Source organism: Dreissena polymorpha, chromosome 2 (genome assembly GCF_020536995.1).
Source record: "Dreissena polymorpha isolate Duluth1 chromosome 2, UMN_Dpol_1.0, whole genome shotgun sequence".
Taxonomy (NCBI): Eukaryota; Metazoa; Mollusca; class Bivalvia; order Myida; family Dreissenidae; genus Dreissena; species Dreissena polymorpha.
In genome coordinates this window covers 83,261,147-83,274,399 of record NC_068356.1, presented here as the reverse complement: position 1 = coordinate 83,274,399, position 13,253 = coordinate 83,261,147, and positions in this window count along the sequence as shown.

Here is a 13,253-nt window from a genome sequence, read left to right as displayed (position 1 = left end):
CCGGGACCGCACATAATGTATATATAGCCTCATCCTGGGACACATTCTGGGACCGCACATAATGTATATATAGCCGCATGCTGGGACACATTCCGGGACCGCACATAATGTATATATAGCCTCATACTGGGACACATTCCGGGACCGCACATAATGTATATAAAGCCTCATGCTGGGACACATTCCGGGACCGCACATAATGTATATATAGCCTCATGCTGGGACACATTCCGGGACCGCACATAATGTATATATAGCCTCATGCTGGGACACATTCCGGGACCGCACATAATGTATATAAAGCCTCATGCTGGGACACATTCCGGGACCGCACATAATGTATATATAGCCTCATGCTGGGACACATTCCGGGACCGCACATAATGTATATATAGCCTCATGCTGGGACACATTCCGGGACCGCACATAATGTATATATAGCCTCATGCTGGGACACATTCCTGGACCGCCGCACATAATGTATATATAGCCTCATGCTGGGACACATTCCGGGACCACACATAATGTATATATAGCCTCATGCTGGGACACATTCCGGGACCGCACATAATGTATATATAGCCCCGTGCGCAGAGGGACCTCATAGATTTTGAAATACAGACACATGTCTATCATATATGGATTAAAGATTTAATACATACAAATGTTTGTAGAAGAACATATACATCGTGCAATAACTTAAAGAAGTCAAAAGGTATACTTTGATTACACTTTAGACACGCGGCATTAGGATGCAAGTAGGGAACGGGATTTGTAATGACATTTTAAAATTATAACTTCATAACTATTTCATATATAGAAACAATACTTTGTATTCACCCGACATCGTGATGTGATGAGTAAATCTCTATGTTTTGTCAAGCACCGACACAGATTATTACAAGTATTTCATACTTAAATAGTTGTTGCTTATAACAGAGTCATATCCATCGATTTAACCCAAACTCTATTTTACCTTATGAAGAAATACTAGCATTGAAATGGGCCATTTCGTGTTAAAGGTGATGTGACCGTTTCGACTAGCAGATTGATGTAACATTTTGGATACCGATGCAATTTTTGCTAATGACCGTCCACATTCCTTCCATATCATCCAAGATGTGTTTAACCCTGACCTTGACATTATAGTTGGAATAATTCAAAACATCCATACGTGACTGTTTTACCCACTTGTCGAGCATTAACACTGCTTGATGCAATAGACAATATTCTGTCCCTATATGTGATGTACTTGTTATCGATCTTGTATTACAGACATAGTGTTTAAATAATTAAATCAACTTGAAAAGCCCGCGTGGTCTCGCGATAGTGCGAGCTTATGCTTCGAGAGGCTGGATTCGAACCCACTACATGCGTATATTTTATCGCTTGTTATTATTACTATTAAAAATTATTCAAACTATTATATTTTAGTTAAAATGGATTTTTAAATATGCCGAAATCTGCAAACGAGTCTCCGTAAAAGATGTAATTTGCAAACATTTGCAATAAGACGTTTGGGATGAGTTATTGCTGTTCACACATAGCACAGTGTTTACAACATAATTCATTGAGACGCAGTGTATCAATTATCTTTTTAAGGCCCTGTTGGATGGAACCATGTATCCACTTAAACTTTTCTTTAGATGCAAAGGCGATAACAAAAGCAGTAACCTATTTAACATAAAACACATTTGAACATGCATTTGTCTTATGTCCACAACCACACTGACGCTAATTGTATACTTGTTTACAATTGTCAGACTTTGAACGCTCTCATCTATTTTACCAAGTAGATTGGGTGCGATAATTACAGGCAGATAATTACAGATAATTACTTGCCCTTTTCTACCTGTTTATTAATTACAATTTCTTTATCAAGATAAGATAATGCGATTTGTAGAAGAGATATACCACCAACAATTATAAACGGTATCGTCGTGTGAACTTTTCCTTTATATAATACAATCTGTTGAATGTACAATATCAGACTGACCTGACCCTGTTTGATTTGAGATAATGTCATTGACCGAAAACCTTGCATATATAACTCACGGATATTGCCACATATTTCCTGTTTTGACAATAAGCAAAACATAAGTTACTCGTTTTGCCGCCCCAACGGACTCATTACAATACATCAAAATTACTTTTTTTCATAAAGATTTTACATTTGCAATAAATCAAAGATCGTTTGAATACTCTAAATCGTAGCTAAAAGAAGTAGTGACTTTATGTTAACGAGCCGTTTTTAATTTTTACGCATTCAAACGGATTAAATCCCGATATTGTATACAGTATACATGCACGGGACGAAGTGGAAATTGAAAACTACAATAAAGTGATGGATAGCCGAACTATGTTTATGAATACACGCTGATGAAAATGTTGCTCGCCTGTTTATTACCATATTTTATGTTTTAAAGGGGCCTTTTTAACAGATTTTGGCATTTTTTTTATCTTATTCATTAAATGCTTTATATTGATAAATGTAAACATTGGATCATAAAAGCTCCAGTAAAAAATCAAGAAAAAAATTTAAAAAAAGGAAAAGAACATTGCCCGGAGCAGGTTTCGAACCAGTGACCCCTGGAGTCCTGCCAGAGTCCTGAAGTAAAAACGCTTTAGCCTACTGAGCTATTCCGCCGATTACACATTCATGACGTATTTTATACCTAATATAAGCAATCTTCGTAGTTTCACAAAATTTAACGACAAAAACAGAACTCTCCAAATTATTCAATCGTTTCGCGTTGCAACGCTTTATAATTTTTAGGTTTTAAAATCGTCAAAAGATGCATATAATGGCTATATTAGAGCATGGTTAATGTTCAGTATTACTGTTTCCTCACAAATATCATAACTAAAACGAAAACTTACGAATCTGAAACAACTTTTTTCAATTTTGTCAATTTACCAAAGCGTGAAAAGATCCCTTTAAGTCGTTTTGTTTGACATTTCTTTAAGTTATTTATTCGTTGTTTTCAAACAATACTTGTCTCTTCACAGTTACTCATGCGAATTTATGTTGTTGTTGCCCCTGCTATATTGATCGTTCCTTCTTGTTTTAAGTAAGCATAGGTAATAGATTTTCAACAACTAGTTAAATTTTGTGATCTTAAATTAATAAACGAATAATAAACTTTCTCGTGGTCGTTAATATGGCCAGAAAGTAGCGAAATGGGCGATGTCCTTATTTAATATAACTTCTTTTTGTAAAGTATTAAGATTTATATGTAACCCACATCGCGCATGCAATTTTTGGACTGCGGCGGAGTAGAGAATGCAATATGTCGAAAACATCAAGCCTCATGATCGCGATGAGTTGGTAGCCACTTAAGCCTAGATCATTAAGTAATAATTTAGCCGTTTCATACTTGACCATTGGGCCGATTAAACGAGCCTTCTCTTGCATCATAGATTCTCATGAAAATCCTTATATTTGTAAACAAATGCATACAAATTTAATGATATGTTTTTACTTTCACTTTTTCTTTCTCCGTTTTTGTTGTAGTTATTTTGAAGCACGTGTATTCATGTTGGCATTATTGCTTTAATATTTTTTGCCGATGCTTAAGTAGCATAAAGCCTGTGTACAGCGTCCTTCATTGAGTAAGACGCTAGTTAAACTCGAATCATTGAATATATTGTTGTAGTCGATGTTCACTGTCGGATGATTGATTTCATAAGCTTTCTAAGAAACATAAAACCTGTTGCCGCTTACATTACTTTTGCGACCTACTGTATAATTTACGACCCATTTTACAAATAGGATTAACCAAGTGCACATACCATCTAACAATAGACCGTTATCAAATGAATGGTGAAAGTTCGTTTCATCACAGTTAAAGTTCTTTTCATCTTTATGATGAATGACTCGTATTGGTAAAATTACAAATGTTGTAATAATTGTATTACCGTGATGTGTTCATGAAGTATCACGTTTTTCGTTTTTATAGTTACGATAAAAGCTACGCCGTTTTTTACCAGTTACATTTGCTATTTTTATGTCATTTACCATCAATCAGCTTTCATTTTTCTAAGTTTTTTAATTTAAACTTGTAATAAATGGTGCCGTGACTAATTGACTCATTGGTACTGTCGGCCATAGACCAATACATTCCATGAAGACACGGTGTCTAAGTGACAGTTATTATAATACCAAACGAATGTGGAAACACTAATGCCACTCAGGGTCATTATTTTTCTCGAACTTATCAATTAAAGAATATCAAAAGTAGGTATCATGTTCAATAAAATAAATGGTCCTAAAGTGACATTTTGATTTATTTATGTACTAATAATTATGTCAAACAACCCGGCTTAATTATAGTTCATAGTATAGTAATAGTAATAACAGTATATATATATAAATATACTGTTTTAAGATTGCCGTTATATTCTCATATCTTTGTTCGGTAGGGGTATAGTTAATGTAACAAAATTGTTATGATTATATTTGTGTTTATACCTTTATAATACTAGTATATTTCGTAGCTAGTGTGTAATTACTTGTACATATCTGACGGTTATGGTCGTCAAATATATGCTTCATCATATATTGACAGCCATTAGCTATCTTTCCATTTGTGATTTATTCAATAGCATCGTTGTTGCTTTTGTTGTTGTTTGGTGGTTGTAATAGTAGGTGTTTGATGCTGTTGTTGTGTTGTTGTTTTATTTGAATATGAGAAAAGAACGCCAGAAACTTGATTGCACGATATACATGTATATACAAATAATGATTCATGTTTTTGTCAGTACCCACTCCTTTGATCAAGATGGTGAGAATATCCGGTGCACGTGCTCTTGAAAATGGGCGCGATTCTCGGTAGTCATGGCATTAAAAAAGAGACTCGCTGAATAGCAAGCAATTGTTATTGAATACAATATTGACAAAATGCTGTAATGCTTTGATGCTGATTTACAGGTGAGCCAAGTAATATGACCCATGGTCTACAGTCACTCGATAGTTGGGTGGGAACGATTGTAAATCACAACATATTATCGTTAGAAACTCATATCCATTTTCCCCAACATTTTCTGTCATGCCGACCCACATTCATGATCAATTCAATACGAATTGTGAAGATTGATGTACACAACAACGATATAATAGATTTTCATTACTTTTTAACTTTCGGGTAATTTATTCAAGCCAGAAAATTAATTTGTTATGAGCGTTGTCATGGTTTAGCTTTAGTGGCATTAACTATTTGCAAATTTAAAACGGTAACTCGATTTAATTAATTTCTTTTTTCAATGGTTCTTTTCATTTTCAGTCCAGCGAAAAATTCTCTCCAATGATTTTTACTTATCGTATATTAATGAGAAGCATTTGAAATGTTACTTGTGCATTTCTCAAGTAGAGCCATTAAGTAGTAGTTGCAAATTTTAAAGGTGTGTGAAAAGAACAACACTTCCGAAACTATTCTTATCATACCGGCCAGCGTTGTTTTCTTTTTTGTATTGCACAACGCTTGAAGCTGTCAAGTTTGAAGTAATCAATTCATAAGGTTAACTGCGTTAAAAATCTGATGGTGGTGTTATTTGATTACTGTTGCTGGCGACATATGGTGCAACACATTGACATTTCACATACAGAATACAGTGAACTGTTGCGTTCGTTGAAACTGTTCATTGACTTCGAATGATTCATTCAATGCATTTGACCTTCTATACAAATGTCTTAATTACTTTGACACTCCGTTTGATTGTCTTGATGGCCTGTGCATAAAGTTCAAATATATGTGTCATTGCCTTTGACAAACCGCTCGAAATTTCTGGCGGATTTGACAAAGAGGTCTTAATATTTAATCCATGTCTGTCTCAATTGGTCAATTGGAATCTTTCACATTGAGTTAAGCGGAATCATTTCACATTTAGAATGTGTAAGACTGGTATCAATATGAATATGTCTTTTTTTCAATCGCAATACAAACGTTATGTCATGTCACTTCTACGAAAATGTACCTCGCCAGAATGCAGACAATGGCAGAAAACATGGTTTGGACTGTGTAATGCCGACAAAAGCCCAGTACAGATTTAACGCACACCCAAAATATATCGTTCACATTAGCTTCATATTAAATGGCCCATAGTGTTGCAGACACACACAGGATGTAAAGGAAATGACCAAAAAGGCACATATGTGATTGTCAAATTGCCTTTATACAAGAAGAAAATAGGTTCTACTTTCGACCACGGAGGAATGCTCAAAGATTAAGTGAAATGAAACATTCATATGCCCCTAAATAGGAAACGCAGTTATGTCGTGCCGTCTAACAAACTCAATATTGGGGTGGGGGCGCATTGTCACCGTGATCGAACGGCATAACGTAAACATGGCAACGGTGTGCAAACATTATGATGAACCGGAAGTCTTGCAGTCCTAATTGTACCCCCGTGAGAATTCCCACACCTGTGACAGAACATTGGGCGTGACTCACGCCAACAATACTACTCCGCGCAATCATCGCTGCACAATGTTGCCACCGCACAGCACGCCGTGTTGAACACGCTCAATAGCGCCCACAATGATGTTTACGCTTCCATTAAGAATTACATCTTACCTAATCCATTATTTGTTTGCGAATATTTATGTCGTTACCAATAGACTATTTTCGTTATAATGGATACATTACAATGCATAACGGCACCTGCCTATTTTGGTCCACTTGTTTGATTACGTAGTTAAATTTTTAAATGTTAATGTAATTCTTTGAAGGCTACTGAACAACCGATATACATAATAAACACATTTCCCAGTGAGATTTCTTACATTTCAGTCTCTCTTTGAAAAAAAAACGGAGTTTAATGCATTGGCGTAAAGTATAAGCACAGACTTATCAAGGAGACACTTTCCGCTTTAATGTTTTTTTTTTAAATTAAGTCTCTTCTAAGCGAAAATACAGTTAAGAAAGAAAGTGTCGTCCCTGATCAGTCTATGCTGAATGCACACGCTAATCTGGGACGGCGCTTTACGCACATGCATTTAACCCGTCTATGCGGACTGCACATTCTAATCAGGGACGGCGCTTTACGCAAATGCATTAAACCCGTCTATGCGGACTGCACATTCTAATCAGGGACGGCGCTTTACGCACATGCATTAAACTTGTCTATGCGGACTGCACAGTCTAATCTGGGACGGCGCTTTACGCACATGCATTAAACTTGTCTATGCGGACTGCACAGTCTAATCTGGGACGGCGCTTTACGCACATGCATTAAACCCGTCTATGCTGAATGCACAGTCTAATCTGGGACGGCGCTTTACGCACATGCATTAAACTTGTCTATGCGGACTGCACATTCTTATCTGGGACGGCGCTTTACGCACATGCATTAAACCCGTCTATGCGGACTGCACAGTCTAATCTGGGACGGCGCTTTACGCACATGCATTAAACCCGTCTATGCGGACTGCACAGTCTAATCTGGGACGGCGCTTTACGCACATGCATTAAACCCGTCTATGCGGACTGCAAAGTCTAATCTGGGACAGCGCTTTACGCACATGCATTAAACTTGTCTATGCGGACTGCACAGTCTAATCTGGGACAGCGCTTTACGCACATGCATTAAACCCGTCTATGCGGACTGCACAGTCTAATCTGGGACGGCACTTTACGCACATGCATTAAACCCGTCTATGCGGACTGCACAGTCTAATCTGGGACAGCGCTTTACGCACATGCATTAAACTTGTCTATGCGGACTGCACAGTCTTATCTGGGACAGCGCTTTACGCACATGCATTAAACCCGTCTATGCGGACTGCACAGTCTAATCTGGGACGGCGCTTTACGCACATGATTTAAACCCGTCTATGCGGACTGCACATTCTAATCAGGGACGGCGCTTTACGCACATGCATTAAACCCGTCTATGCGGACTGCACAGTCTAATCTGGGACGGCACTTTACGCACATGCATTAAACCCGTCTATGCGGACTGCACAGTCTAATCTGGGACGGCACTTTACGCACATGCATTAAACCCGTCTATGCGGACTGCACAGTCTAATCTGGGACGGCACTTTACGCACATGCATTAAACCCGTCTATGCGGACTGCACAGTCTAATCTGGGACGGCGCTTTACGCACATGCATTAAACCCGTCTATGCGGACTGCACATTCTAATCAGGGACGGCGCTTTACGCACATGCATTAAACCCGTCTATGCGGACTGCACAGTCTAATCTGGGACGGCGCTTTACGCACATGCATTAAACCCGTCTATGCGGACTGCACAGTCTAATCTGGGACGGCGCTTTACGCACATGCATTAAACCCGTCTATGCGGACTGCACATTCTAATCAGGGACGGCGCTTTACGCACATGCATTAAACCCGTCTATGCGGACTGCACAGTCTAATCTGGGACGGCACTTTACGCACATACATTAAACATGTCTATGCGGACTGCACAGTCTAATCTGGGACGGCGCTTTACGCACATGCATTAAACTTGTCTATGCGGACTGCACAGTCTAATCTGGGACGGCGCTTTACGCACATGCATTAAACTTGTCTATGCGGACTGCACAGTCTAATCTGGGACAGCGCTTTACGCACATGCATTAAACTTGTCTATGCGGACTGCACAGTCTAATCTGGGACGGCGCTTTACGCACATGCATTAAACCCGTCTATGCGGACTGCACAGTCTAATCTGGGACGGCGCTTTACGCACATGCATTAAACTTGTCTATGCGGACTGCACAGTCTAATCTGGGACGGCGATTTACGCACATGCATTAAACCCGTCTATGCGGACTGCACAGTCTTATCTGGGACGGCACTTTACGCACATGCATTAAACCCCGTTTTCTCAGAGAGAGGCTCATTTATTTTCTGTTTGCAGGAAAAAAGTTTTGCTAGTTTTGCAATATTACTTTCTTTATGTTAATACTGAAACGTGTGGTCCCATTTTTAGAGAAGTTTTCATATTTTATATGTGGTTTCAATTTTGATAAAATTATTCAGATAGCCATTGGTTTATTGCTTCAAAACTTGGTATACAAGTCTATGCCCCCGCTTTATGAGGGAGGGGGAGAGCAGCGACAGTTGCCCTTGTCCGGGGGCATCTGTCCGTCTTTCCATCCTTCAGCAAATTGCGCACCGCCATATTTCGGTAATTTTCGACATATCGAGTCATTGCCCGTTTTTTAGCAAACTCTTAAACTTTTGTCGCGCTACATGGCTTTAACTTTACCAGCACATTAAATATCGTTTAAACGTTTTCGACGATATTGAAGCTATCGCTTATTAAATAAAATCAACCTTTTTTAACTTTTGTCGCGGGAAACTAAAAACTATAATAATTTTGCTTCTAGAATGCTGCACTAGTTTACTATAAACCAATATGTCAACTTGCCTTCTCCATATTTTTTCTCGCATGTTTTCGATACAAGTCGGGCTATGGTGCTTTTTATGAAAAAAAAAACAACAACAACATAACATCTTTGTGTTTTTGATGACGTATTTTATGTGGTTTCGTTCTGTATTAATATGTGTATGGTCAATTGTTGTATTGCCTATATTTTATTTCGCGTAGTGATATTGGCATCGCTCTATCGCCATATACTACTGAAATATTTCATCGTGTCTAAAAAAAACACAAAAAACGAACTTTCAATTTAAAAGTAACATCAAAGATCTATTTTCATAAGTGATGTTTTATGGCCTCGAAATGGAGGTTGATATGGAATAATCAAGCGTTATTTCTTTTAATCAAGTTAGGCCATAAGAGATCAACGTTGTGAAAGGACGTCAAAGTCTCATAAAAGACCAACTGCATTTGAATAAAAATACGATTTCAAACGAATTGCGTAAACAAAGTCCACTTGATAAAACTGCTTTATTAAAAACACCTTTGGTCTAATCGCAACACCCTTTAACAATTTATTCCATTTTAACAATGTATACCATTTATTGCGTTCCGACAGAAGTGTTACGATTGGTTCAATTTTGAAGCACCTTCTTTTTACTGGCCACAATGATAGTATTTTCACCGCGCAAAAAATACCAAGCTGCTAGGGACACACCGTATTACGCGTCACGTCGATGGCAGAATGTTCCGTCGATGACAGATAGCTTTCGACCGCGTACAACAGGTAGGTTACAAATTTGTTCAATATAATTATTTAAAGCAAGTAAGGCTAAAATCATTGCTACGAACATATTGTCCATTGACTGAGGACGCCACCAGGTAATTTTTGACTCGTAGTTCAAGTTTTTAAAGAAATGTGAACGAGTAAAAAGAGACAGTTTCCGAAAAATCAAGGGAAATGACTGATTTTTGTTGAAAATATCTCAAATTTGAAATAAATGACATAGTTTCGTGTTATACACATACGCATGTATCCCTTAGGGATACGTAAGCCAAATATCCGCCCTTTGAGTTGTTTAATGAACATGTTACAGGCGTCCAAACTGACCCCGTCGAAAAAAAATTGGTGCCGTAGTTGGCAGATATGTATTTTAAATGATGCCGCTGATGGCAGAAACGCTGTAGAAAATGCTAACTTAGATGACAGATTGTTAAAATAACTATTTTGTTTATTTTTCTCTCCTTTTTGTAATTTTATACACAATTGAGAAGCGAAACTGTCTTCTTAAAATATTCTCAAGAAAAGAAGGTTATGTATGCTGTAGGTGTATGAATATTCTGTTAAATAAACTTGATTGTGATACCTATATAATATATATAACGAGGCTATAATAAAATATAATGAGGGTGTTTTTTTTGTAGAAAACCGTCACCATGAAGAGGTTCAGGTGTTATTACTGTGACTCTGAGTTTGATGTCCACAAAGACACTGTACACCACCTCATAGAACACCACGAATCTTAACCATTAAGTACAGGGAGCTGGAACTGAATGAGAAAATGGGTCGTCACGGCTACTGAACAAAGGATTTCGACCGAATTATATCGAACGAATTTGTAACCTACCTGTTTACGCGGTCGAGTAAAGCTATCTGTCATCGACGGAACATTCTGCCATCGACGTGACGCGTAATACGGTGTGAGGGAACGACATTAATTTCAAAAGTAACAACGAAACATGATGCGCCTTAAATCAGGGGCGAAATTACATTGAGAAATTACGTAAGATCTAACATCTGAAACTGTGGATCCGATTGCAGATAAGAAAATTCTATGCAAAACATTTTGTTTCTTTAATTTCTAAAAATAACACAACGAATCATTTGCATCCGTAGAACAGTACTTTTAGTCGTTCACATTGATTGGACAATCATGGAGGTTTACTAATATACGTTTATTAATGAAATGCAATACCATTCTTTGTTTGTAACAAGTTACTGATTTACACCTTTCATATGTAATATTTATTGGTATGAATCCCAATATAACACGATTAAATAAATTATTCTCACAGTAATAATAAATGTTTTATTAACCTTTTTCTCAAAATTATGACATCAAAAGTAAACTCTTGCAAAACATCGTGAATAAGCATTAATGTAAGTTAAATCATGTGTCAAAAGTACTAAATATGTTTTATGACCCATACTACATTGAGCAACACCAAAACATAATTAATTATTACGATAATCTACAAAGTACTGCCATATACAGTACATCAAAGTGACATTTGATCTACAACCAGTTCATTTCGCTAATAAGGCTAGTAAATGACTAAATTCCAAAGAACGGTACCGTGTCTTGTACGTTTAAAAACAGTTCATTTACAAACAACCTCGGCTCACTGACCCTTGTGATGTTGTAAGTACGAAGAAAGTATGGATAATTAAATTAATTTAATCTCTTGCTGTTTGATGTTAACTGATATTATGCATAATGGGATTTTTTAGTAATAACTACTCTAAATTAAAAAGATTCCATTCAATTGAGGTCATATATCTCACAGGTTCGTATGTTTACTTCATTCAAAATGCATAATCATTCTATGAACTCTACTAAAATTAACGTATTATTTCTTTTGATCACTTGTTGTTTTTAGGCTTTACTTCTACTAGGTTCAGCACAATTATTTCCGTAAAATTCATATGTTTGATAATTATATATGTGTACAAATAAATTTTAAGTAATATTTATTATAGAAAGGCAGTCACAACCAAATGCTACAATTAATATGGCGACATGCGCAATAATTCGCAGGCAAGACCAACTATAAACAGCCATTTCGTAAATCCCTGAAATAATTGCGATTATGAATAGGTCAATCACCTTTTCATATTACAGAATTTCTCATCGTATCGTCTTATTTTTATATTAAATGTCAGTTTTTAATAATTTCAAGCCGATCTTTTTTTAATTAAGAAATACAATGATTAATATTTATACCCATTTTATTGGTCTCTGAAGGTTTGGTAAGACTATACGATTGTTAAACTGTGAATCTCTCGGTAAACGAAAGCACAAAGTTCGATAGTACATGTTGACAAGCACACAGTTCTTGTAATGCGTGATTGTGTACGAGGATACTTATGATTCAGCGGCAATTCTGAGGAAACAAAAAAGACTTGAATTTAAATTTCAAATACTACTGCTCATTCCGGAAAATAAATATATACAGGTTTATTATGTATTTTCTTTATTAAATGTCACAACCAAAAATCTGTAATTTCTATTGACCCCATACCTGTTTTTATTGAACGTATCCACAGTCTCCAAATGTCCCTATGAGCAAGATGTCTGACGTCTGGCCGATATGTGGGAATGTTTACTACACTTCATTTCCTACTAGAACAAATGGATACGTAATGAGGCAAGAGGCTCTTCATAACCACTCATATGGGACAAAAACAAAGAAGAAACACACGTTTCTTGAAAATACATTGACGTAGCAAGAAAGCTTTACTTGATTCAGACACGGGGTTATTAGTGTCAAGTTTGGTAAATGCTTTGCATTGTTCATTTTGGTAATGAGATAATTTAAACATTACTATGTGTTTTACCGCATGTTTCTATATCATAATGACTAATTCTCAAACCGTACAGTTCCAGATGCAAAATAAAACATCAATCTATGTAATCATAATTTGGGAAATATTAAGAAATAAGACTACGCATTGTTATTAATAGAGGTGCTGCTGCCAGGTTTGTTACTATTGACCTTTGACTGGATTAAAAATATATACAGTATCTTTGATATTTGCTACGTACATGTATATTATAAATTATTCAGTTTCGATGAGCATATTCAAATATAAATAAGAAGTTAGTACCTATGGTTTAATGAGAAGTCATGTTTCTA